The sequence below is a fragment of the Pezoporus flaviventris genome, unplaced genomic scaffold, assembly GCF_033815535.1.
Source record: "Pezoporus flaviventris isolate CSIRO_AGI_PZ_B2104156 unplaced genomic scaffold, CSIRO_AGI_Pfla_v1 ptg000025l, whole genome shotgun sequence".
In the NCBI taxonomy this organism is placed as follows: domain Eukaryota; kingdom Metazoa; phylum Chordata; class Aves; order Psittaciformes; family Psittacidae; genus Pezoporus; species Pezoporus flaviventris.
This window is the reverse complement of record NW_026892573.1, coordinates 15,413,447-15,434,952: the sequence shown is the minus strand read 5'-3', so window position 1 is coordinate 15,434,952 and position 21,506 is coordinate 15,413,447. Positions and strand designations below refer to the sequence as shown.

Genomic DNA, 21,506 nt, shown 5'->3' with positions numbered 1-21,506 from the left:
GCCGCTAAGGCAACCCCCGCATTCCACGGCTTAGAGCGCTCCCTCCGCCAGAGAGGAGGGAGGCGGAAGCCCGGGACAGCCGGTCAGCGGGAAGAAACTACCCCCCCGCCGCCGGCCGCTCGCGAACCGCAGGTAGGGGCCACTGATTGACTGCTGTCCCCGCCCCCCTCCCGTGCTCATTGGCTACTGCTCACGCCGATCAGCAGTGTGTGCTCAGAGCCCCGGCTCCCATTGGCTGGCTCTTCACACCCGCCCCGCCCCTCTTGGCACGGAGGAGAAGGGAGATGAGGGGCGGGGCTAAATGCCGAAGGGGCGGGGCGGCGGTGATGGGCGCGGAGGCTTAGCCCGCGAAGGGGCTCCGTGGCGGCTGCAGCGGGCGGGCAGCGGTGGTGGTGCGGGATGGGACGGAGCGCGGCGTCAGGTGGGTGTGTGGGCCGCGGTGGAGGGGTGGCGGTCCCCGGGGGGTCCGATTTCCGCCGGGAGGGGCGCTGCGGGGGAGCAGCCGCTCATTAACGGTGTGTCGCTGAGGGGATAATCCCGCCATGGGAGCCCCCTCAGCGCGGCTGTGCCTTTCTCCTCACAGCCGCGGTGAGGGTAGCGGCGGGGCTGCTCCCTGTCCTGCAGCCCGGGCTGAGCTGCCCGTCCTGGGCCCTCTCGCCTAAGCCGGGGGAGAAGCTTTGTTCCTAGCCCTCCTGCCGGCTTCGGCCCCTCGCCAGTCCCCGGAGCAGCGGGGTGCCTTCCCCTTCCCCCGCTCGGTCTCGGGTCGGGGTTGCAGAGCCCCCCATGTTTTGGGTCTGAAACCAGGCTCTCGAACTTGAGGGTCGCGGGTGCCGTGTGCCCCGACTGGGCTACGGGGAAAGCGGTGCTCATCCCCGGGACCCTCAGGTTCGGGGGACCTGTTCCCCACTCGTGTTTCTCGCCCTCCATGAGTGGCTCCTCAGCAGCACCGCGGCGTGACACCGGCATGTCTTCTGGTATCCAGCGGTCTCCAAGTACTCAATAATAATAGTCTTTGGCTTTGAACGATGTAGGGAGCCCTTAACCGCTGGGGAACTTTTAAAGCTTTTTTTTTTTCCTCTCGTTTGTGGATTAATTTTTCTTTTGCCATTTATTTCTTAAGTGAATTTGTTGCTGTGGAGAAGCTTGGAGTCTGAGTGAGTGCAGGCATGTGAAGACAGGGATTTATTGCTACTGCTGAATGTCTAATGCCAGCTGAAAAGCGGCTAAGAAATGCTGTATTTATTGAATACCTTTTCTTCCTGTTTCTGATACACTTCAGTAACCACTGCAGATAACTAACGCAAGAAGGGCTGGTAGTTTTAGGCTGAACAACAATCTGTGAAGTGGGGCCAATGCTTGAGTGATGGGATTATTGGATGCAGTTGTGAGATTCCTTGATAGAAAATACTTCAAAGCACAAATGGTTCAGTTTCTGTGCTGTTAGTGCAGGAATAGGAAAAAGCTGTCTAGCTGCGGTTCTTTGTGCATCTTTTGTAAACTCCTGGGAATGAGGGGAAAGTGTTCCTATTAGAAAAAGATGGGGGCAAATTATGAAAGCAGACAGGAACTTCAAGAGGCTTCAGATCTGAGGATGAAGAGGAGGTGGTTGTTTTGCTTTGCCTATCATGCAAGACTGGCCTTTTTCCTTTGCCTTTTTAAAGCTTTACATAGGGTATCAGAAAGTATTAATGTTTAGAGGAGGAAGGCTGTTGTTTTAACTTTGCCTGATAAGTGTTTTCCATAGTAGCTAGTAGCGTACGTGCTTAAAGAAGGGAATAAAGTAATGGAATAAGGCTGCAGTTCTTACTCTCCATCACGCTGTACATCACAGTGATCTGTGGCTCAGATGCTGAATTGTGTGGTCTACCATCTGGAGGTTGACATGATATGGAATAATTATGTAGACTAATACTCAAGTTGGAAATCTATTAAAGTTAAAAGCTACAATGCTTGCAAACTTAAAGATTCACGATTAAACCCTGTATTTGAGCTGTAGAGCTGAGCTTTCTGAAGTGTTATGTTCAAGTTACAGCTTACTTTTGTCTTTAAGTTCTCACTAGAAGAAAATATGCTAAGATGGAAGGACAGTTATCTGCCTACACAAAAATAAACACCCTAAGCTGTTCTTACTCAGTGAGAATGCGCTTTCAGTAAGTCCTGTAAGAAGGATGGTTTATCTCTTCGGTTGCCACCAGGACCAGACCATGCTCCCCTTGAGCCATGGGGAAGCTTGATTTACTGCCAGCTGAATTTTGGGTACAAGTTGTGCAAAAGCAAGCTTTTCTTGTTGCCTGCTGGAAGATTAGTTTTGTGTTTGTATTGTTTGTGGCACTGTTAATGTAGTTATTAGCTGGTGGACACAGGGGTTTTGTTGCACATGAAAGAATATATAATTGAACCAGTTCTCTTTCTTCTCCTTTTCTGTGGCTATTTTTTTTCAAATAAAGAAACAACGCATTTTTTAATCAGATGCTATTGTGTATAATCAAGACTATTGTTTCAGTTACTGAAATTGTATGGTCTTTACTAATCCTCCTATTTTCTGTGGAAGTAATAAAAGATGACTTTACATGTCAGAAATAGAATTGTGCTTTAACAAGGGATTTTCATAGCAGGAGTAAGTTATTGAAGCTTCATGTTTGTTTTATATGGTATAACACATAAGGCATTTCATAGTTACTTGCAGCATAAACCTGCTTTCTTTTTCAGTATGTGCCTTGTCTGTGCAACATGTCTCAAAGGATTATGATTTTGGGAATAGCAGTATAAACTTCTTGCAGACCAGCTGCTCTTCGGAGTGACTACTTCAGGTTTATTTACTTTATCCTTCAGTGAGAAGTTTCATGCCATATATTTTTCTGAAACAAACAGAGCAGTGCCTGCAGACAATATTCCTGTATGGAGGAAAGAGAAGAAAAGCCATCGTGTGACAGATTATAGGAATATTATTTTGAAGTTTCTTATATACAGCGATCAGCAGGGTGAGATTTCTGAAAACCAAACTAGAGCAGGTACTTTGGTGAAGAATCCCAGAAGAGCTGATGGTAGCCGAGTGTTTCAGTCACTCTGTCAGTGTCATCTGGACAGTGAATTAGCTCTTATGCCTTTGCAAGTCTTTCCGTTTTGATTAAACTTCCTGCATGGACAGTTACATTTTGGTGTACTCTTTGTTCTTTTGAGCCCTCCCATAGCACTGTCTTCCAGAGCTTTCTTAACTGCTTTCAGTGAAGAAGGAGCAAGAAGTGTTGCAGTCTGTTCTTGCAGGCCTGTCTTTAGTTGGTGTGTACTTGACACTGTCCTGTGACTGAGCTTGAATCTGATACAGGTTGTATAGTATATAGCACTTCTTGACCTTTTCAATTCAGAGATGTATTAATTTCTTCCTGATTCATGTGTGGGTCCAATTAAAATTTTTGAACGTGTGGTATTACTTCAACTTCTTTTTATTTTATTCATTGCATAGGATACTGAGCTACAGGATCTTTATCACGTGAATTGCACTACCAGCATGAGTTACTAACCACGCTCTGTGTGTCCAGTGTGTTATGGTAGTAAGTTTTGTTAATTACCTCAGTAGCAGAAAGGTACTAACTTACAGTACAGGTGAGGAGAAGTTGTTTCTGTCAGGTGCATTTTAGTTTTCTAATCTTAAAGCCATTCAGAATATGAAGATCATTAATAGGATCAGATTACAAATACATGTCTCCAGTATTGTACACAACTGTACGTTGACTTCAGCAGCTTCCTGTACAAGGAGTGCTACAGATCATAGATTGTATCTGCTTAGTCTCCTAAAAGCACAAATAGAGGCAGAGGGTGAGTATTAAGTTCTCCATGTGAAAGATTCACATACAGAATACTTGTAATATAAGAAAATCAGTGACTCGACTAAGAGTTAAATTGAGGCATCTTGAGCCTTAGCTCTGTAGCAGAACTGCTATAGCACTTATATTCTCTGCTGAGAATTTAGCCTGCCTTTAGAGGTAATAATGAAAATAACCTGAAGCTACACCCAACCTACTTGTTCAACTTTAACCTGCGAGTGGTTTACTTCACACTTGCTGTTATTTAGAACTAACTGTTCAGAAGCCAGCCTGTTAGAAAAGCTGTTGAAGTATGGCACTGGGGTGTTTTTTTTTTAACTGGAAAAGCACAGTTGTATCTCATCCCTGTTTTAAAAACTCTGAAGTATTTTTAGCTGCTGGTAGATGTCATTTCTCTCTCCTCTGCCAAAAGGGAAGCAAAACATTTGGGAAGAAATTAAGAAATTTGTGTGTCGAAACAGCTGGAGATCAAAATGGAAGTGTTTGCCCTGATTTAGGCTGCAGATTAAGAGTTTATCTTGTTTCATTCCTGTATCTTTGGCAGGTGAAATAGCTGGAGAAATTTTTTTTGAAGGCTTCTTAGTAGTGTTAGTATGGTAAACATTTGTTGGATTTCCCTGTTTTGTTTTCTTTTTTTTTTAACCCCAAATTTGTTTGTTTTAGGGATTTATAAGTGTTCTGTATCTCTACACATTATGAATTAGTTTTTCTTTCACATATACTGAAATATTCTGCCCTTAAACTAATTGTGTTTCCTGTGTCTAGAATTGATCACTGTATGTGTTTGGGTTTTTTTTTGGTGAACCTTTCAATTTAGCAGAATTTTTGTTACTCTTTTTCAAGATTGTTGGAGCTTCCTCCTGTTGGTTACAGATATCTCTATTCTTAGAGATTTGGTAGCCAGATGCAGTGATAGGAGACAATATGTATCTCTAAGTGTAGACCATCTTATGCCAAATTTATGTACTTTATTTTTGGATATTCACGATACTTGTGCCATTTGCATGCCTTGTCCCTGAGTTAATAATCTTTTGCATTTTAAAATACATATTTTAGAAGCAGGAAAACTGTTTTACTCAGGGTGAACTTGATTGGTGTTTGTGGTTGTTTGTAATGCTGATGTCAAGCTAAAACAAAAACAAGAGAAAGATATTTCCCCATCATCTGTATACTATGAAGCAGATTATACTTTGTGTAGGCTTTCTTCTTATCATTCATAACTGCAAACCTCCTTGTAACAGGACTTTGATAGTAAGTATTGGAAAGAACTGACACAGACTATAGACTATAGAGTGCTAAGTTAGAGAGTTGGCTAAACTAAATGTCTTGGACGTGGCTGGCATGCAGATATTTTTGCTGTAGTTTTTGTATTAATCTTGCATTCTGTAGATATTCAGGTTTCATAATAGTCTTCAGAATATGATGCAACCTTTAAAATGTTGGTAAGTAACACAGATAAAGTATGCATAGATATCAATGGTAATCTGAATCTGTTTGGAGTTCATATTTTACAGTCGCCATAATTGATATAAATAGAAGTAGCCTATGTTCAGGCAGTCATAACTTCCATTAATCTTGCAAACCAGAATTTTAGGTTGACTTAAATGTATTCTTTTTCAGGACACAAAAAAATGAGATTTGAAAATGTTGTGCGCAGAATTACAGCCTGGCTTGTTTTCTTTCTTGTTCTATAAATCAGACCTCTATTTTACTGTTTCTTTGGCACAAGCTTTTCATTGCACATCTCTGCTGTGGAAATCTGCCCAGTATGAAACTATAGACTAATTTCTTGTGGTAAAACTCTATCAAGCATTGTTCATTTACACAGCAGTACACACAGATAAATTTATATTGACAAAAAATATTTATCACCATTAAGTTCAAGTAAGACAGACTTTTTGGAGCCTTACCCAGTGGTTATCATAGAATCATAGATTGGTTTGTGTTGGAAGGGACCTTGAAGTTCATCCAGTTCCAAGCCCCCACCATGGGCAGGGACACCTTCCACTAGACCAGGTTGTTCCAGGGTCCTTTCAGCCTGGCTTTGAGCACTGCCAAGGATGGGACAGCCACAGCTTCTCTGGGCAACCTGTGGCAGTGTCTCATCACCATCACAGTGAAGAACTTCTTTCTAATAACTAATCTAAATCTCCCCTCTGTCAGTTTAAAACCATTCCCCCTTGCCTTGTCACTCTGTGCCCTTGTAAAAAGTACTTCAGATTTCTGGTAGCCCCTTTAGGCACTGGAAGCTTCTTTAAGGTCTCCCCAGAGCCTTCTTTTCTCCAGGCTGAACAAGTCGAGTCTCTAAGCCTGTCTCCTTAGGAGAGGTACTCCAGCCCCCTGATCATTTTTGTGGCCCTCTTCTGGATTGGCTCAATCAGGTATGTGTCCCTCTTTTGTTGTTGCTGCCAGAGCTGAGCACAGGTACTCCAGGTGGGGTCTCACAAGGGTAGAGTAGAGGGGAGAATCACCTCTCTCTTGTACTGGTGTAAAAAGCATAAGGTTTGTCATTATGCGTTAGTGTGGTTTTGGGATGGATTGGTTTTTTTTGGTATCTGGATATGCACTTGCTTTAGAGTTCTATGTATGTGATGATTCTCAAGTCCTCTGTCAGCCTTGTGTTGGTTGGTGATGAAACTTCAAAACTGGGAGGGAAATTTAAATTATAAATAGTGAAAATGCTGTTTAATGCATGATCTAAATGAAATGGATACATAAAGAAATCTTCAACTTTGTAGCAAGTGCTGCTGGCAATTACAACTTGACATTTTGCATGAGCCTGTTATGATAATTTTCATTAGATAAAGGATATTGCGATACTTCACTGTCATTCAGCTTTTCTTTGAGGTTTTCTTGAAATTGGCTTCTTCAGTCTTTGCAAGGTAATGTCATGCTTTCAGCGCATGTAACTTTTATGTATATTGAAGCTGTTTGCTGAACAGTAAAGTATTAAAACTGGGTGCTGTTGGGGCTCAGGCTGTGCTAGTAGGATATAGAGGCTCCTGCATCTTTTTGAGTTGAAGTGCTCTGTTTGGATGGCCATGCTCAAAGGCTGCTGTGTGTGTTTTCCTGTTGGGTTACCTGAGTGGAACTTCTAAGTTTTATGGGCTTGTCTTTTAATACTGATCACTTACTGTCTCAGCATTAATGTGTTACAGATTCCTCATTCAGGAAACACTTGTGTTGCCTTGTTGGGAATTGGGATGATGGTGTATTTTTCTTGGGATGCTGTAATTTGCTACTTCTGCCCATATTTGTCTATGCTTTTTAGTGTCATCTAGCTTGCTGGGTCATTAGTTGGATTGTAGCATGCAGTAATAGTCTGGATTACTGTGCTTCGTGATTTACAAAGTTTATTTAATATTCTTAACCTATTGCTAGATTGTGAAGGCAGAGAGAATTCATGGAATGAAATATACCAGCAGTTTTGGGTTCTGCAATATAAGGGTAAAAAAATACTAGAGAGTGTTCAAAGGAGGGCAACAAAGATGGTGAAAGGACTAGAGGGCATGATTTATGAGGAGTGGCTGTGGATGCTAGGTTTGGTCATTTTGTAGCAGAGGGTACTGAGGGGTGACTCATTGCTTTCTACAACTTCTTCCTGAGGGGGAGCAAAAAGAGACTTTTTTTTTTTTTTGCTGATCTTGTCTCTCTGGCGTCCTGTGACGCAAGGGATTGACTTAAAGCTGCATCAAGGAAATTCATATTGGATAATAGGAAAGCATTCTTTGCCAAGAGTGGTGGTCAAGCACTGAAACAAGCTCTGCAGGGAAGTGGTTGAGGCCCCAAGCAAGTCAGGGTTGAAGAAGTGTTTGGACAACACTTGGGTATCTGGTTTAACTTTTAGGCTGCCATGTATGTAGTTAGGAGTTGGACTTGATCCTCCTGGGTCCCTGCCAACTCAGGATATTGTATTATTCTATGATAACATGAATGGCATAATGTATTAGTGGTTTAGAGGCCTTAAAGGACTAGAATTTCACGGACTGTTTAGAAGATAACATGTGCAAAAATACTTCCTTTTATTGTTGATATATTCATAGAAACTAAAGGTGAACAAAGCACCTCATCAGTGAAGACTGAAAAGCATGTATAATCTCAAGAAAGTGTTTTGTTCAAGTCTGGTTGCCAGGGCAGAGAGAACATAATATTAATGCTTTGTGTAAAGGACAGTGAATGTAAATTGGGAATTACTGGAGCTCTGCTGGTTTTTGTAGGTATATAAAATATGACTACTGGGACTTTTTTCCATGGACTGGTTAACCAGTTTTGTCACTTGCTGCAGAGTGAGAAACTGTTGACAGGGTGGTTAGTAGGGACTGGGGTTCAAACTGAATCAGTGAGTGCAGTTTGTTCCAGTACTTATGACTATAATGGCCATCAGAGGTCAAGTATTCCCTTATTTGAGGGTTTATTGTATGCAGTCATAGCTGATGTAGGCAGTTGTTGCCTACTCCTCCAGCAGCTTTTTCTTGGGGCCCAGCATGCTGTTCTTGTTGTAATTACTTCCTTTAAAGGTTAGAAAGGGCTAAGTTGTCTCTTTCTGTTTTGATGTCCTGCAAGGTCAGGGCAGTGGTGTTTGGGTCACTCTTGTGTGCCTGAGTGGAGAGGCCAGTTAGGGCAAATGAACATATATAACCATTGGATCCATAACTCATTTCATTAAAAGGGTTGGTAAAGGTGTAAACAGATTCACGTCTGCATTCCAACGTTAACTATTCTATGATTCCCGTGACTCGGCCAATTAAATGGCATTAAGGCATGTATTTCCTCATAACTAGTGACTGTAGTTCTTCAGCTGATGGATCCCAAGTTTCTTGTACATCTTCATAGTGACAGCCAGTTTTCTTGTTGCAAGTAGTAGTTAGCTTGAGTATGTAATAGGTGGTGGGCATAATGTATCACAACATGTTAACAGTATTTTAGCAAATGTTGGAATTGATTTCTTGATGTTTTGAAATCCCATAGTGGAAAAGGTCAGTATTCTATGATGCTAAGGAAAACCATTGATCTGCTGTGGACTTGGTTTTGCCTTAACAAAGCAACAGGCTGCTTTGGAGACCAGTGTGCCACAATACAAGGCCTGGGAAGCTTGTTTTACTTTGAAACTTCAAACAGCCTTTGGAAACACTTCTTTGAGAAGTTTTTCTGCCTCATTACATGTGAATGAAGAAATTAAGTTTGAACTTCTGGATTAGAGGGCAGGCTTTAGTGAAAATGTGGTTTTTGAGTTCTACAGCAGTTAGAGCTTGCTGCTGAATTTTCTATAGTATGTTAAAATTCTCTGGAACTTGTATCAGCACAGGTTTCTGGTAGAGTTATTTCCTGGCAAAGTACTGTTTTTCTTTTTAAAGCTTGGCTGCTGCTTTGAATGCTTAAACAGCTGCAAACATGGAGGAGATAATGCATCATTTCAAATGAAGCCTACGTTTGAATTTGAAGGTGCTTTCATACATGTATTACTGGGTTATTTTGCACAGCCTGAATATTGAAGTTCCTTATAACCTCTGCATGCCACCTCAGGAGCTGCAGTTAACTCTCATATTTACAAGCTATTTGGTTACAGCTTCAGGTTATCAAACTGTGTAGTAGAAAAAGGCTATATGCCAGGCTATACTAGAGAAACCGATGTGCAAAGCACGTGCTTTATATCCACCCTTCTTTTTGTGGGAAGAACCAGGAAGTTGTATTTGGAGAGCTTAATTCTTTTTTTTTTTTCCAAGATAGAGGGGATCCTGTGTCCTTCAGCTCCGTTGGCTTACTTCTCTTGAAGCCCTCTGTTTTTCAAATCCTACAGGTGTTGCACGTCTTCATTGTAGCAATCACTTTGTAGCAAGTAAACAGTTGTAGGTTGTGCATGGCAAGTGTTGGAATACTGAATGTTGAAACGATGTGGTTCAAATGCCTTCAAGAGGAGTGTCTGAGAATGCAGGAGGTATGGTCTTCTGGCCCTCAAATGAAATGTAGTTATAACATTTGCCTCTGTCATCAAACACTGCTCATACCCTTGTAGACCATCTTGAAATTTCAAGCATCCTTTGATTCAGGGTTGGTAATTCTATGCAAGCACATAGATAAGATTAGGAACAACACTTAGTCATAGCTCAAGCTAATAATGCTGTGAAGACATTCATGTTTAGTTGCTGAATTTCTGTGCTGGATTTGCATTGCTAATGACAGGAAAAACTTCCATGTTGCTGATCAACATAATAAGCTGTTGGGTTTTTAACCTTAAGGATTTTTATTAGCCTGAAATACTAATTTGAGGTTATTAGGATTCTGACCTTACTTTCCTAAAATACTTGCTGTTGTTCTGCAGAAGGTACATACTTTGCAATAATGTTGTCCTGGTTGCCATACTAGCAATTCAGAAGGCATCTAAGTTTGCATGGACCTGCAGCTTGTTGTCATGTAGATTACGTTCTGCTTGGTCACTTGCCTGACTGAAGTGTTGTCTGCCTAGATGGCTTGATGTTGGAGCAGGTTTAGCAGCCTTCAGGAACTTCTGTACCTTGGAGAGTGATGGCAAGGTTCTGTTCAATAGGGTTTATAACTTATTTGGAAAAAGTGTGAGGAAGCAGCAAGTAAAACTCCGTGATTAGAGAAAATTCCAATTTCCGTTGTCTTAGATGCTTGAAGTCAATGAAATATTTTTGTTACTTAGCAAACTGGTCCAGTTACTATTTCTGTGAGTTATTAATTAATGAAGTACAAGTCAAATATTCAAGCAGATCGAGCCTTTGTCTTAAAAATTGTGGCTTTCTGAAATGTACAGAAATAAGTCTTATGCAGTACATAATCCAATTGGCATGTTTCTGTTACATCTTCTGTCTCTTAATCTGAAACTATTGAGGCAGCAGTGAAGTAACAATATTTGTTGGGCAGGTAGTGTTATTGCTTCCTGTGACAACAGCAGCTAAAACCCCAAGTCCATCTCCTTGCCCTGTCCTATGTTTTAAGATGAAGCCGTTGATGTTCTGTGTGCTACTTCTCCATTTGAATTTTTGTTCCTCTTTCTCCTGCTGCAAACTTTCCTGTGCATTTCTTCTGAAGTCTTATTCTACTTCCCTTTCAAAATCTCTTTTATAACCTAGTGTTCCCCCTAAGAAAGAAATGCATTGTGATAAACTTCTGCTTTATGTCATTTCTGGTAAAACTCACAGATGCCTTTTTTGTTGAAGATGTAGGAAAAAAAAAACCAACAAACAAACCTCAACAAACCACAACAAAAACTCCCCATTGCCATGTTCATCTCCAAAGAAATTTAAAATGGAGGGAAGTAGATGCAAGACATGAAATGTAAATCCTTGCCAAACGTAAACCCTTCTTCCCTCAACTGAGTGAACTGCCTACTATCAGATTTCTTTAAGCCACAGAATGTTATTTTTGGCAGGAACATCAGAAAGAGTATTCTTTCTTTTAAACAGTTGTTGTTTGGAAAACAAGCATATGTCTGGCATCATCATGGATCTTTAAAAGAGGAAAAAGTGATTTTATTTTCAAAACATGTAGTGAAACTGTATTTTCAGCAGAAGCAAATATTAAATGCTTTTGGAAGCTTAAGTTTAATATTGTGTCCTTACAGTTGGTTGTCAAGGTTGAAACAAGAAGCATAGCTAGCCCTTAAGCTGCTAAATGCTTATCATAGCTTGGCAAGAGTTTTCCTCTGCCAAGTTGCTGGGCTCCAGAGAAGTACACAGGCATCCTGTAGTAATTTTTTGGAAGTTTTTCAAAGCTAAACTTTAATTTTGAGGTTCAGATATAAATAAATAAGGCTTCATTTTATGCTTATGGTAACTGTAAGACCCATGGCTATAAATCTGTGGTCAGAGTATCCTTACTCTTGTTCATCTTGGTAGAATTATGGCTGTCAATGCCTTTGAATATGAAACATTATAATACATTGAAGTAAGTTTTGTGAACCTAAGTGGTGACAGCCTAAACAGTGAACAGCTTTGATTTATTGGTCAAAGATAACTTTCTTTATGCCTCATTACTGAGCAATAAATACAGCATAGAACAGTCCCAGTTACCCAGAGAAGTTGGTCGAGGTTCATTCAATTACAGGGATAGGGTAAGAATGGAGAAGAATAATGTGCTTTAGCACTGAGTGGGAAACATGAAGGAGATTTAACTGTGAGGTTAGGGAGTAGGAGTGTTGAATCTAGAGAGGTAAAACGAGTGAATGCAATTAAGGGTTATTGAAAGTTGTTACATTCTCTTTAAGATGACCAACCTGATATTTTAGAACTAAAAATATATGGAGGAAACTGGAACAAAAGCTTGTCTGAAATAGAAAGCTTGAAGGACAAGTGCTCTTTTGTCAGAAGTGTATTTTTGAGTCTTTTAAATCCACTTTGAAGACAATACTAAAATAGAAGTAACTGTAGGAAAGCTAAGGCTGTAGAAATAATTAAATTCCACTGTGGATTAGTTAATTTGCATGATATTAGCAGTGTTCTTTAAAATATGCCTTCCATGCTTATTTTTTTTCTCATTTCTGCAGGTGTGTAATGAAGTGTTGAGCCTCTCTTCTGGTTCAAAGCATGCAGGATTTGCTGATTGAAATCAAATTCTTACTGGGTGTTAAAAAACCCCAAACTTGGCTAAAATGGGAAGTTTGAGCATTGTTTTTTTGTAGGCTTGAAAGAACTCTTAGTGATTCTGAGTAGAAAAGAACGTGACCCATAGAACAGCTGGCTCATAAGAATGCAGAAACTGCAGATACCCTGTCCTTCCCTTCCTCTTCAAACACAGAATGTTTTACAGGAGCACATACTGATACTCTAAAGGCTTTGGAGAAAGTGAAGTTCTCTTCCTTATTAATGAGTAGTCTCTGCCCAGATAGGTTTTTGGTAGCCAAGAAGAGTCTTTGCAAGTCACTCAATGGATCTAATGATACTTTTCACCTATTATTTAGTTTTAGTACCTTTTGTTCCAAACACACAGATACATTACTTTAAAGCTGGTTGTGCTTGGGGATGAAAATATTGTTGATAGTATAATATCACTTCCGGACATTAAATCGGTGTTCTCCTGTTATGCACAAAGAGTTGGCAAAGACTGTGAATTGTAAAGGTTATGAAAGCTGAAAACATGCCTCTTGCATGTTCTCATGCGCTTTTGTTTGAATTCTGGCTAATCCCTCTTATTTTGCTTATTTCTTCAGAAGTGCAGCTGGTACAAGATTTAATATTGAGCTTATTTTCTCATAAGTCTGTTTCCTATTTAATAAGTATTTCTCTACTACATTCATGTTTATCAGCAGTATTGTAACTTTACAAGAACTTGAAGTTTAGTTTAGGCATAGTTAGTTGTATTTTAGTTTACCAGGCTTGGTTTAACCACATTCCGAAATCGTTTTAGGGGGAAAGGAAGGTTGTGTTAGGGAGGAGAGGTCTTTTATTTGTTGGAGTAGGTATTGTGTGTCCCATTGTTGGTGCGGTACCACTCTCTTATATTCTGGGTTTATATTTCCCAAGAACAAATCCTAACTCTCCTTTGGGCAAGTTAATTTTTCAGAGAGCAGGAAGGTGATAGTGGTAGAGAAGAGTTCTGCTGATACCTGACATCCCATTGACCTGTAGTCCAAAATTTTATGCGGTCTTGTGGTACTCTTTGCTATTAATCAGATGATGTCCATGTGAAGGAGTACGTAAGGGTACCTAAACGGGCCTACAAGAAATCTTCTCACAAGTACAAGGGGGAATGGCTTTAAATTGTCAGAGAGTAGATTTAGATTAGACATTAGGAAGAAATTCTTTACTGTGAGGCTGGTGAGACACTGGCACAGGTTGCCCACAGCAGCTGTAGCTGCTCCATCTCTGGCAGTGTTCAAGGCCAGATTGGAGGGAGCTTGGAGCAACCTGCTCTAGTGGAAGATGTCCCTGCTGGTGGCAGGGGAGTTGGAACTGGATGAGCTTTAAAAGCCCTTCCAACACAAACCATTCTATGATTACTAGTTGTTCATTACTTGAACAAAAGCCGAAAAGGAGTTACTGAGCTGAAGTGATCAGATGCTGGGAGTCCAATGGAGAAGGGGTTTTGAGATTAAAATTACACTTAGTTGTATAATCAAGTGATGTGCCTTTTTTTGTGTGTTTTTTGTTTTTTGTTTCTGGTTTGTTTTTTTTTTTTTTCCTCCTCCTCACAACCCCAATGATCTATTTGCCTGAAAAATGAAGCAGAGCACTACCAGTGAAGGTAGATGCTAGTGTGTGGCTGGATCTTTTTTATTCTACTTTTCTTTGATTTGCTTTATGTTTAGAGGAGAACACGGCTATCTTTGTAGGAGTAAGGTCTTTTAGCGTAAGGTGTCCCTGCTGGCAGGGGGGTTGGAACTAGATGATCTTAAGGTCCTTTCCAACCCTAACGATTCTATGATTCTATTCTATGAGTAAGATTCTATGTAGAAAGCTGTCTTGATCCAAATTATAAAATCTTAAACTTCAGTCTTTCAGTGGGCTGTGTGAGGGCGAAGATCCCACTGTAGATGCTGGTAATTATTACTGTGACTTTTGGTTAGGAAATGCCCTTTCCCTGTGAGTACCTGCTTGGTCCTGATAGCTTGTAATTTATTTTAATCACTGGAATATGGGCTTGTCTTAATAATACCTGAAGTTGTCCACTTTAAACTTGCAAGATTCCCTTTTAAAGTGGTAGTTCTGGTGGAGAACACTGTTCACTACATGTTAATCTGGTAATATTCTTCTCCAAACCCAGAGCCTTTCTCAAGGTCAAGGCATCTCTGTGCTGTTGCCATGCTTGAAAAAAAAAAGGTAGGTGGAAGGGTTTGCTCCCTTTGGATTTCTTCTGTGTATGTCAGCAGCATGGCTAAATCATGCTTTCTGAATGTCTTTACTTAAAGAAAAACAAACAAAAAAAAAAAGACATCAAGGACATCTAAATGCCAATTTTACATTTTAGTTGATGTGAATGTCCCAAATGTGTAAATGTAAGAAAGTAAAAATTTATGAGCATCTGAAATTCTGAGCTTGGATCTTCCCTGTGTGTCAAAAGAAGAGAGAAAACCATTAATGAAACCTGGTTTAGAATGTTTCATTTTTTTCTAAAGTAGAGCTGCGTGGCAAGAGTAAAATTGGTGAGACAGGAGGCATGTTGCAGTAGTTTATGGAAATGCCAGTGTATGCTGCTAGTTAATAGAAAATCCTCCTATTTCTGCAGCCAGTAGGACCTGGAAAGTGTTAGGGGCCATAACCTCTTAATAAAAGTGATTCCCATGGTAATCTGCAGCAAGAGTTGCTAAAAGAAGAAAGCCAGTATGCATCTGTGCTGAAAAAGAAAATACAGTATGTGGGATCAGGTGATACTTCTAGAGTGGTTCCTCATAAAGGAGGCTTTGGAAAAAAACCCAAACCCAACAACAAAACCGCCTTAACCCCTAGCCAAACAAGGTTCTGCCCTCTTGGATGATCTGTTTCACTTTGTTGTACTTGATGCAGGATTTGCCAGGAATTTTTTCTAACCTATAACATGAGGGGTCAGTTCAGAGGGTTGTGGTGCTTATACCACCTCACCACATGTTGGTCATAGAGGTCACCTATGAAGAGCTACGTGAGCGCTTCAAACCAAAGCTGCTTGTGGTAGAAGAGTAAAGATGAGGCACCAAGTTCAGTCTGGTGTGTCTTTACTTGCTCTTTCCACACATTTGCAATGCATGTGCTTGTGTTCTTTGAGCTTGACATGCTGAATGTCATCAGTATTTCTCAGATTTTTAATTAAACCACCCTTTCTGGTAATAGTCCATTCCTCTGTTGCTCATTTGCCAGCACCAAGCAGCTGTCAAATGAAGAGGGAAAGAGGAAGCAGTGTGTCACAGCTGTACGGCTCTTGCTCTGTCCTCTGGGATGTGGAGCTGGAGCCCTGAAGTGTTACGTGGTTTCTGCTTTCCTATATGGAGGTGGGAAGAGATGGATTTGAAGCTGTGCCAGATCCCCTGCTGTCCCTTATCTCTTTTTTTCCATACCAGAGGAGAGTGGTCAGTAATAACCAAAATACCTAGTTGCTTCCATTCTTGAATGTAAGCCACACATTGCTCTGGAGCTGTCAGCTGCTGCCTGGGCATGCATGGTATTGCCCTGGCACATGGCATGCTTTCTTTCCTGTAGTATGTTCTGTGCCTCCTGTCTACATAGTGCTAAAGAGAATAGCTTTTGCTCTGCAAATGAAAATAATAAAATCTGCTTTTATATAGTCAAGATATTTTGCATCTTACATCATGTAAATCTGTATTTAATTCTTGAGAATAATTTACATTATTTGTAGTTTTCAGAATCTGCAGTAGAGGAAGGCAAAGGGAGCAGAACTTGAAAATGTAGTTGAAATGGATATTTTAGGGTTGTTGGGAGACTGAAGGGTCACAGGTAAGAAGGAAAGAGAATAGGAGGGCATACCAGTAATCCCATTATTATGAACTGTTAAGAGGGTTTTGGGATGTTTATCAATACAGTATTGGATGTATTAAAAAATTTAGGTTTTCTTAGAGTTAGCCATCAGATAAAGATCTTTTTCATTGTTTCAAAATCTCTTAATGGAAATTACTTTTGTAAGATGCTGCATTTGTGGCAGCTGACTGCTTCCCTCCCCAGTAGAAAATATTAAACATGGCTGTGAAAATGATTATGAAGTAATCTGAAGATTAGGATTTATTGAATTTATGAGAATATATAGTGGGAGCAGGCAAATCTGATCTTTTGAGTTAGTATTAACTACTTGGTGTTGAGTGTAATGGTAAAGTAGTAGATAACCTGGACCAGTTACGTGATTAGGGTAATGAAGTTCCTACTTTTCCTTACCCATATTAAACACTGTTAAGTGGAATTAGTTTTAACATTTCCTTTTATGAAAACAGGTTTTAATTAAAAACATAAAAAAAATCATGGTAACAGCAGGCATGATGGCTTTAAGCCACTTCAACTTTCTTTCTGAAAGAAATGGTGGACTTCATTTTCACATACTTCTGGACGTCTGTTTTGTTTGATCTGCCTAAACGCCTAAGCTCTTCTATATTGAATGAGATTTGAGCTTGCAGATCCATGCAAAACTGATTTAGTTTAAGTGGCTTAAAAGTAAAAATGTTAATAACAAAAAAGACCTAAAAGAAATAAACAAAACTGCCTGTCTCATCTGGCCCTTTAAAAATAGGAGGAAGAGGGTGAAAAAAACACAAACCTTCAGAAATGGGGATAAACTTGAACCATGTAGTTAATACTGGTCTATGCTAATCTCTTTCAAGAACAGCTACAGTTGGGGTGTAAAATGTGATCATTAAATGTATATTTCACCTGTTAAATGCTTTCATTTTTCTCCCTACCTTCTCACCCTCCTTACTTCTTTATATAGTAATGTCCTTAATTGAACCCTGTAGGTCAATGGTAAGGAGTCACTAACCTTTTAATTCCATTGAGTTTTAATTTTATAAATGGTGGCTCTTTAATGATTAATCTGCATGATACCTACATTTGTCTAAAAAAACAATACAAATGCTTTTTAAGACTTTCGTATTGCAGAAACCCCCATACTTTTGACAAATATCTTCCAGTCTGGGTCCTACTGAACCTGTATAAATGTTTTTGTGTATATAGAGAGCTATGTATCTATTGATACATCTTTAGACATAAAAGGCTTTATAAAAAGTGAGAGCTAAACTGCAGTAGTTATACAGTCTACAGATATATATATGTATATATAAAAATATACATGCATACCCAAGTATGTACGTGTGAGAGAACGAGAGAAGAATAGAGTATTTCAGTTGGATGGGACCTACGATGATCATCCAGTCCAACTGCCTGAACGCTTTGGGGCTGACCAAAAGTTAAAGCATGTTATTAAGGGCATTGTTGAAATGCCTCTTAAACACGGACAGGCTGGAAGTCTGTTCCAGTGTTCGGCCACCTAATGGACCTTCCTAATGTCAAGTCTAAACGTCCCCTGGAGCTCAGGTCTATACTACAAAGCATCCTTCTGTCTGCTAGAGTGAAGGATGTGCCACCTGTTCTCTAAACTCTGAGTCCAAGTGCTCTTCTGTTTTTTCCCATTTCTCTTTCACTTAAAAGCTGTAGAGGAATTAGCCATAGAGTGATGTGAGTGGTTACTTTCTGCTAGATCCAGATGTAAAAACGTGTTGCCCCTGCATGCAGTATTCTAGGGAGAGCAGCTGCTTTCTTGGTCCAGCCTGTGACCAACTACATAATTCTGATTCCATGGAATTGAAGCCGGCTGTCGGCTGTGACATTGCCAAGTCACTAAGTGTGACCTTGCTGCTGCTTTCTTCCCTGTTGCACTTTTTTACAGATGTGATTTTTTTTTTTTTTCCTTTTTAAAAAGTACCTAATTTCTCTTTAATTTGCTATTTTCTTAGGTATTCTGAAGCCTATTAAATTTCATTTATCAATCTTAGTACTTTGCTGTCTCATCTTCTGGGTATATATGTGAACATATGATATTTTTGACTAACTTTCCAGTGGAGTTGTGGCCTTGTTGTTTCATGCTACCCTTATTCTGCCACTTCTCTCTAATACTGTGAAACAGTAGGGTACAAACTACATGACCCTCTACTACTTCTGAAGAAGTTTGAGCTAAGGAAAATCTGAAGTGTCGCTGAGGACAAGGTGAAGTCCACTATTTGCCTTGAATGCTGTTAGCTATCTGACAATATTGTTGTATTGCTGCTGTCACCATATTCACTTTTCTTAACAAAGCCTTTAACTTGAAAGGCTGTACCTCTGCCTTTTCCATCATCTAGCCTTGGGCTAATCCCACAGGCCCTCTTTCTGTGTGGGGGGATATACTTATACACACCGTATATATAGATGTTCATGCTTTGTGTCAGTGCCTGCTGAACACAAGAAGTGAGGGTGAATGCTCCAGAAAATAGAATTTAAGGGACTTTTTTAAGAAGCATGTTATTAAATTTTATTAACTGATAAACTATGGTATATGATCCCCTCCCCGAGCTAGGTAGGCAACAGCTGAAACTGCAGAGGCTCTGTTGGCTGGGGAAGGCCCATTTTTAGTATTGTTACTCAAGTGGATCTCCACTTCCTTGCAAAGCTAGCAGCATTCCTTTATGTAGAGCATTAGGGAGACATCTCTTGGCACTGGGAGTGGAGCTAGGAGGGAGCTTTTGGCCTTTCTGTAAAGATATATACACCAAACTGCTGGAGAAGTGTGGGGCTGTACTGGGAGAATGAGCAGGCTGGTGGTACAGGTGACTTGTACTGTGAGATGAGGATTGTTACCTGTGAAGAGTAGAGATGGTAAATGCTGTCAGTAAATGTTTTCAAGTGTTTGAAAACATTGTAATATTGACATCTCAGCTGAATTTTTTTCTTTCTCAGAGATACTAGACTTAATTCTTTGCAGTGATGGAAGTCTTTTTGGATTGAAGGCTAAAGTGTGAAAGAGTTCCTGTCTGCAGTTGGTACTAGTCATTTGTGGTATGCCCTTACCTTTACAATTGGCTTCACTTGTAGTAAAGAACTGGTGCTAACCATTATGGAAGAGAGTGTTGTCCTGGACAAGCCTTTTATACCTGAGGTACAAAGAGGTGAGATATGTGAGGGTTGGTCAATGCTAGCATGCTTCTTATCAGCCAAGTATGTCTGACAAAACAGTGCTGTTACTGGCTGGCTGATAGGCTTGACAGGCTGTCTTTTGTAGATTGGTAAACACATCAAGTGTTTAACTTCATATAAATTCCACAGGATGTTGAGGATTTTGCCAGCCTATTGTTTGGGTAAATCTGTTCAATAAGTGAAAGACAGCTATACTTAGGCAAGCAGTGAATATTTCTCCAGTAATCCAGTGAGTGAAAATGAGTGAAAGAGATACCCAACCTGTTGTGCAGTATCTGGTATTTTTACTTGGTTATCTTCCTGTGCTTTAAAGAAATACTCCAAGAGCTTCAACTTGTTTGGAAGGAATCGAACAGAGGATACAGTGGGTGCTGGGACCAAGCCTGACCATCAAAGCAGTTCTCGGAAAGATTGAGAGTAGAAGATTGTCCCTTGAGGGCTTGGCAGAGGCAGATTGCTCTCCACACTCCCAAGGACAGCATGTGTCCTAACCAAGTCTGCTTTTTTTGCATGTCTGGAGGCTCAGCGTTTGGGCTAGACAACAGCAATTGAATCTTAAATTAAAGACCACTTGGAAAACATGTGCTGCTCTGTCTTCCTTTATGTTGCTCCTGTTATGTGCCCAAGTTTCCGACTGTAATCTGCATCAAGCCTGGTTTAAAGACCTGAAACTTCCTAGTTCTCTTCATCAATTTCATGAAAGCTGCTTGGGGTGGGCCACCAAGAGGCCCCTTTGTTCAGGTAATTGATTGTATGGCTCTTTTACAGGAGCAATACCCTTCCACACTGTAGAAATACTTAAGACCAAGGGGGACCTAACCAGTAACTGGTGTGTGGTTCTGCTCTTTGAACACTCCAGAAACTGCCTGGGTTTTCCAGATGTCTGTTGCAGTTACAGGACTTTCCAAGACTGTAGTTTCATGCGTCTAAGATTGTATATACAGAGGAAGTTGACAAGGCAGGTCAGTAATGAAGATTTAAACCACTTCCTTTTTTGTGTGTATGCATTGATAAAACAGTTACTTAGTAATTCAAACTACAGTAGTAAGCTTTGGATCTTCATATATGAAACAACGGTTGAAAAATCCCCCCCCCCCCCTTCTCCAGAAAGCAGACTTTTTAAAATAAAATAAAACCTTTTTCACCATTTTGATGATGACCTACCATTTGGATACTTTTAATCCTCAATCAGTATAAAAGTTATCTTGCATGAAATCCTTCTTTTTGTCCCCTGTGGATTCCTGAAGTAATCCTCTGTGTGCCATATAGTTTGTTCTTCAAATTGCTTGCATACTAGCTCCTCAGTTATAGGAGTCCTGTTTAGAAAGCTTTAAAACATCAGTTTTAAACAAAATTCAGCTGGATGTATTTTACTAACCAGAAGTCAGTGTTACACATTCTGCATGTCTCAAATCTTACCCTGTTGAAACTATTTGGTATTTTCTGTAATTCGGTCAGTGAATGAGTCAAATGGGGTGCTGGGCAGAGTCGTCAGTGATGTACTTGGTGATGAGTAAGAATCTTTTCATAATGGCTTTTGCTAGGATTTCGTCTTGAAGATTTTATGGGAAAGAAAGAATCCATTGAAAAGGGAGTGTGTATAATCACTTATGCTATTAGGTAGATATTGCTGGACTGTTAATGTACTCAAATATATGTTCTTTTTGGTGTCTGTTGCATGCATTGAAAATAATTGTTTTTCATCATAACTATGTATATTAAATGTAGAGCTTGTAGTGAGAGAGTCCAGCCCTTCTTCTCTGGCTTCTTCTCTGGGTCTTTTTTAATTTTTTACTTAGAAATCAGAAGAACCTCATTTAAAAAAAAAACAAACAAGCTGCTTCACATTGGCCATGTTTTAATGTCTTTATTTCACCATGTAAGGCTTTATAGTAACCCCTGGAATATATGTCAGGAGAGTTGATATCATTTCATTGTAAAAGCTGTTCGTAAGTTTCATTCTTACGGTTCATGTAGTAGTTCTTGGCTTCCTGCCTGTCCCTGTATAGGTGTGTCATACTGGTGATGTGAGTGGAGACTTGTTTCAGTACAGGATGGATTCAGTGATTCCGTTTGTGTAGTG

General features: G+C 40.1%; 1 protein-coding gene across 2 annotated transcripts in view; it reads left to right on the top strand.

Moving 5' to 3' along the window:
• The first annotated feature begins 285 nt into the window (after positions 1-285).
• Positions 286-21,506, top strand: part of WASF3 (WASP family member 3) — a 62,836-nt gene continuing 41,615 nt past the window's right edge. For both annotated transcript variants that reach the window (XM_061457606.1, XM_061457604.1), the window contains exon 1: positions 286-421. The gene's annotated coding sequence lies outside the window, so the exon portion shown is untranslated. The remainder of the gene's footprint in view (positions 422-21,506) is intronic.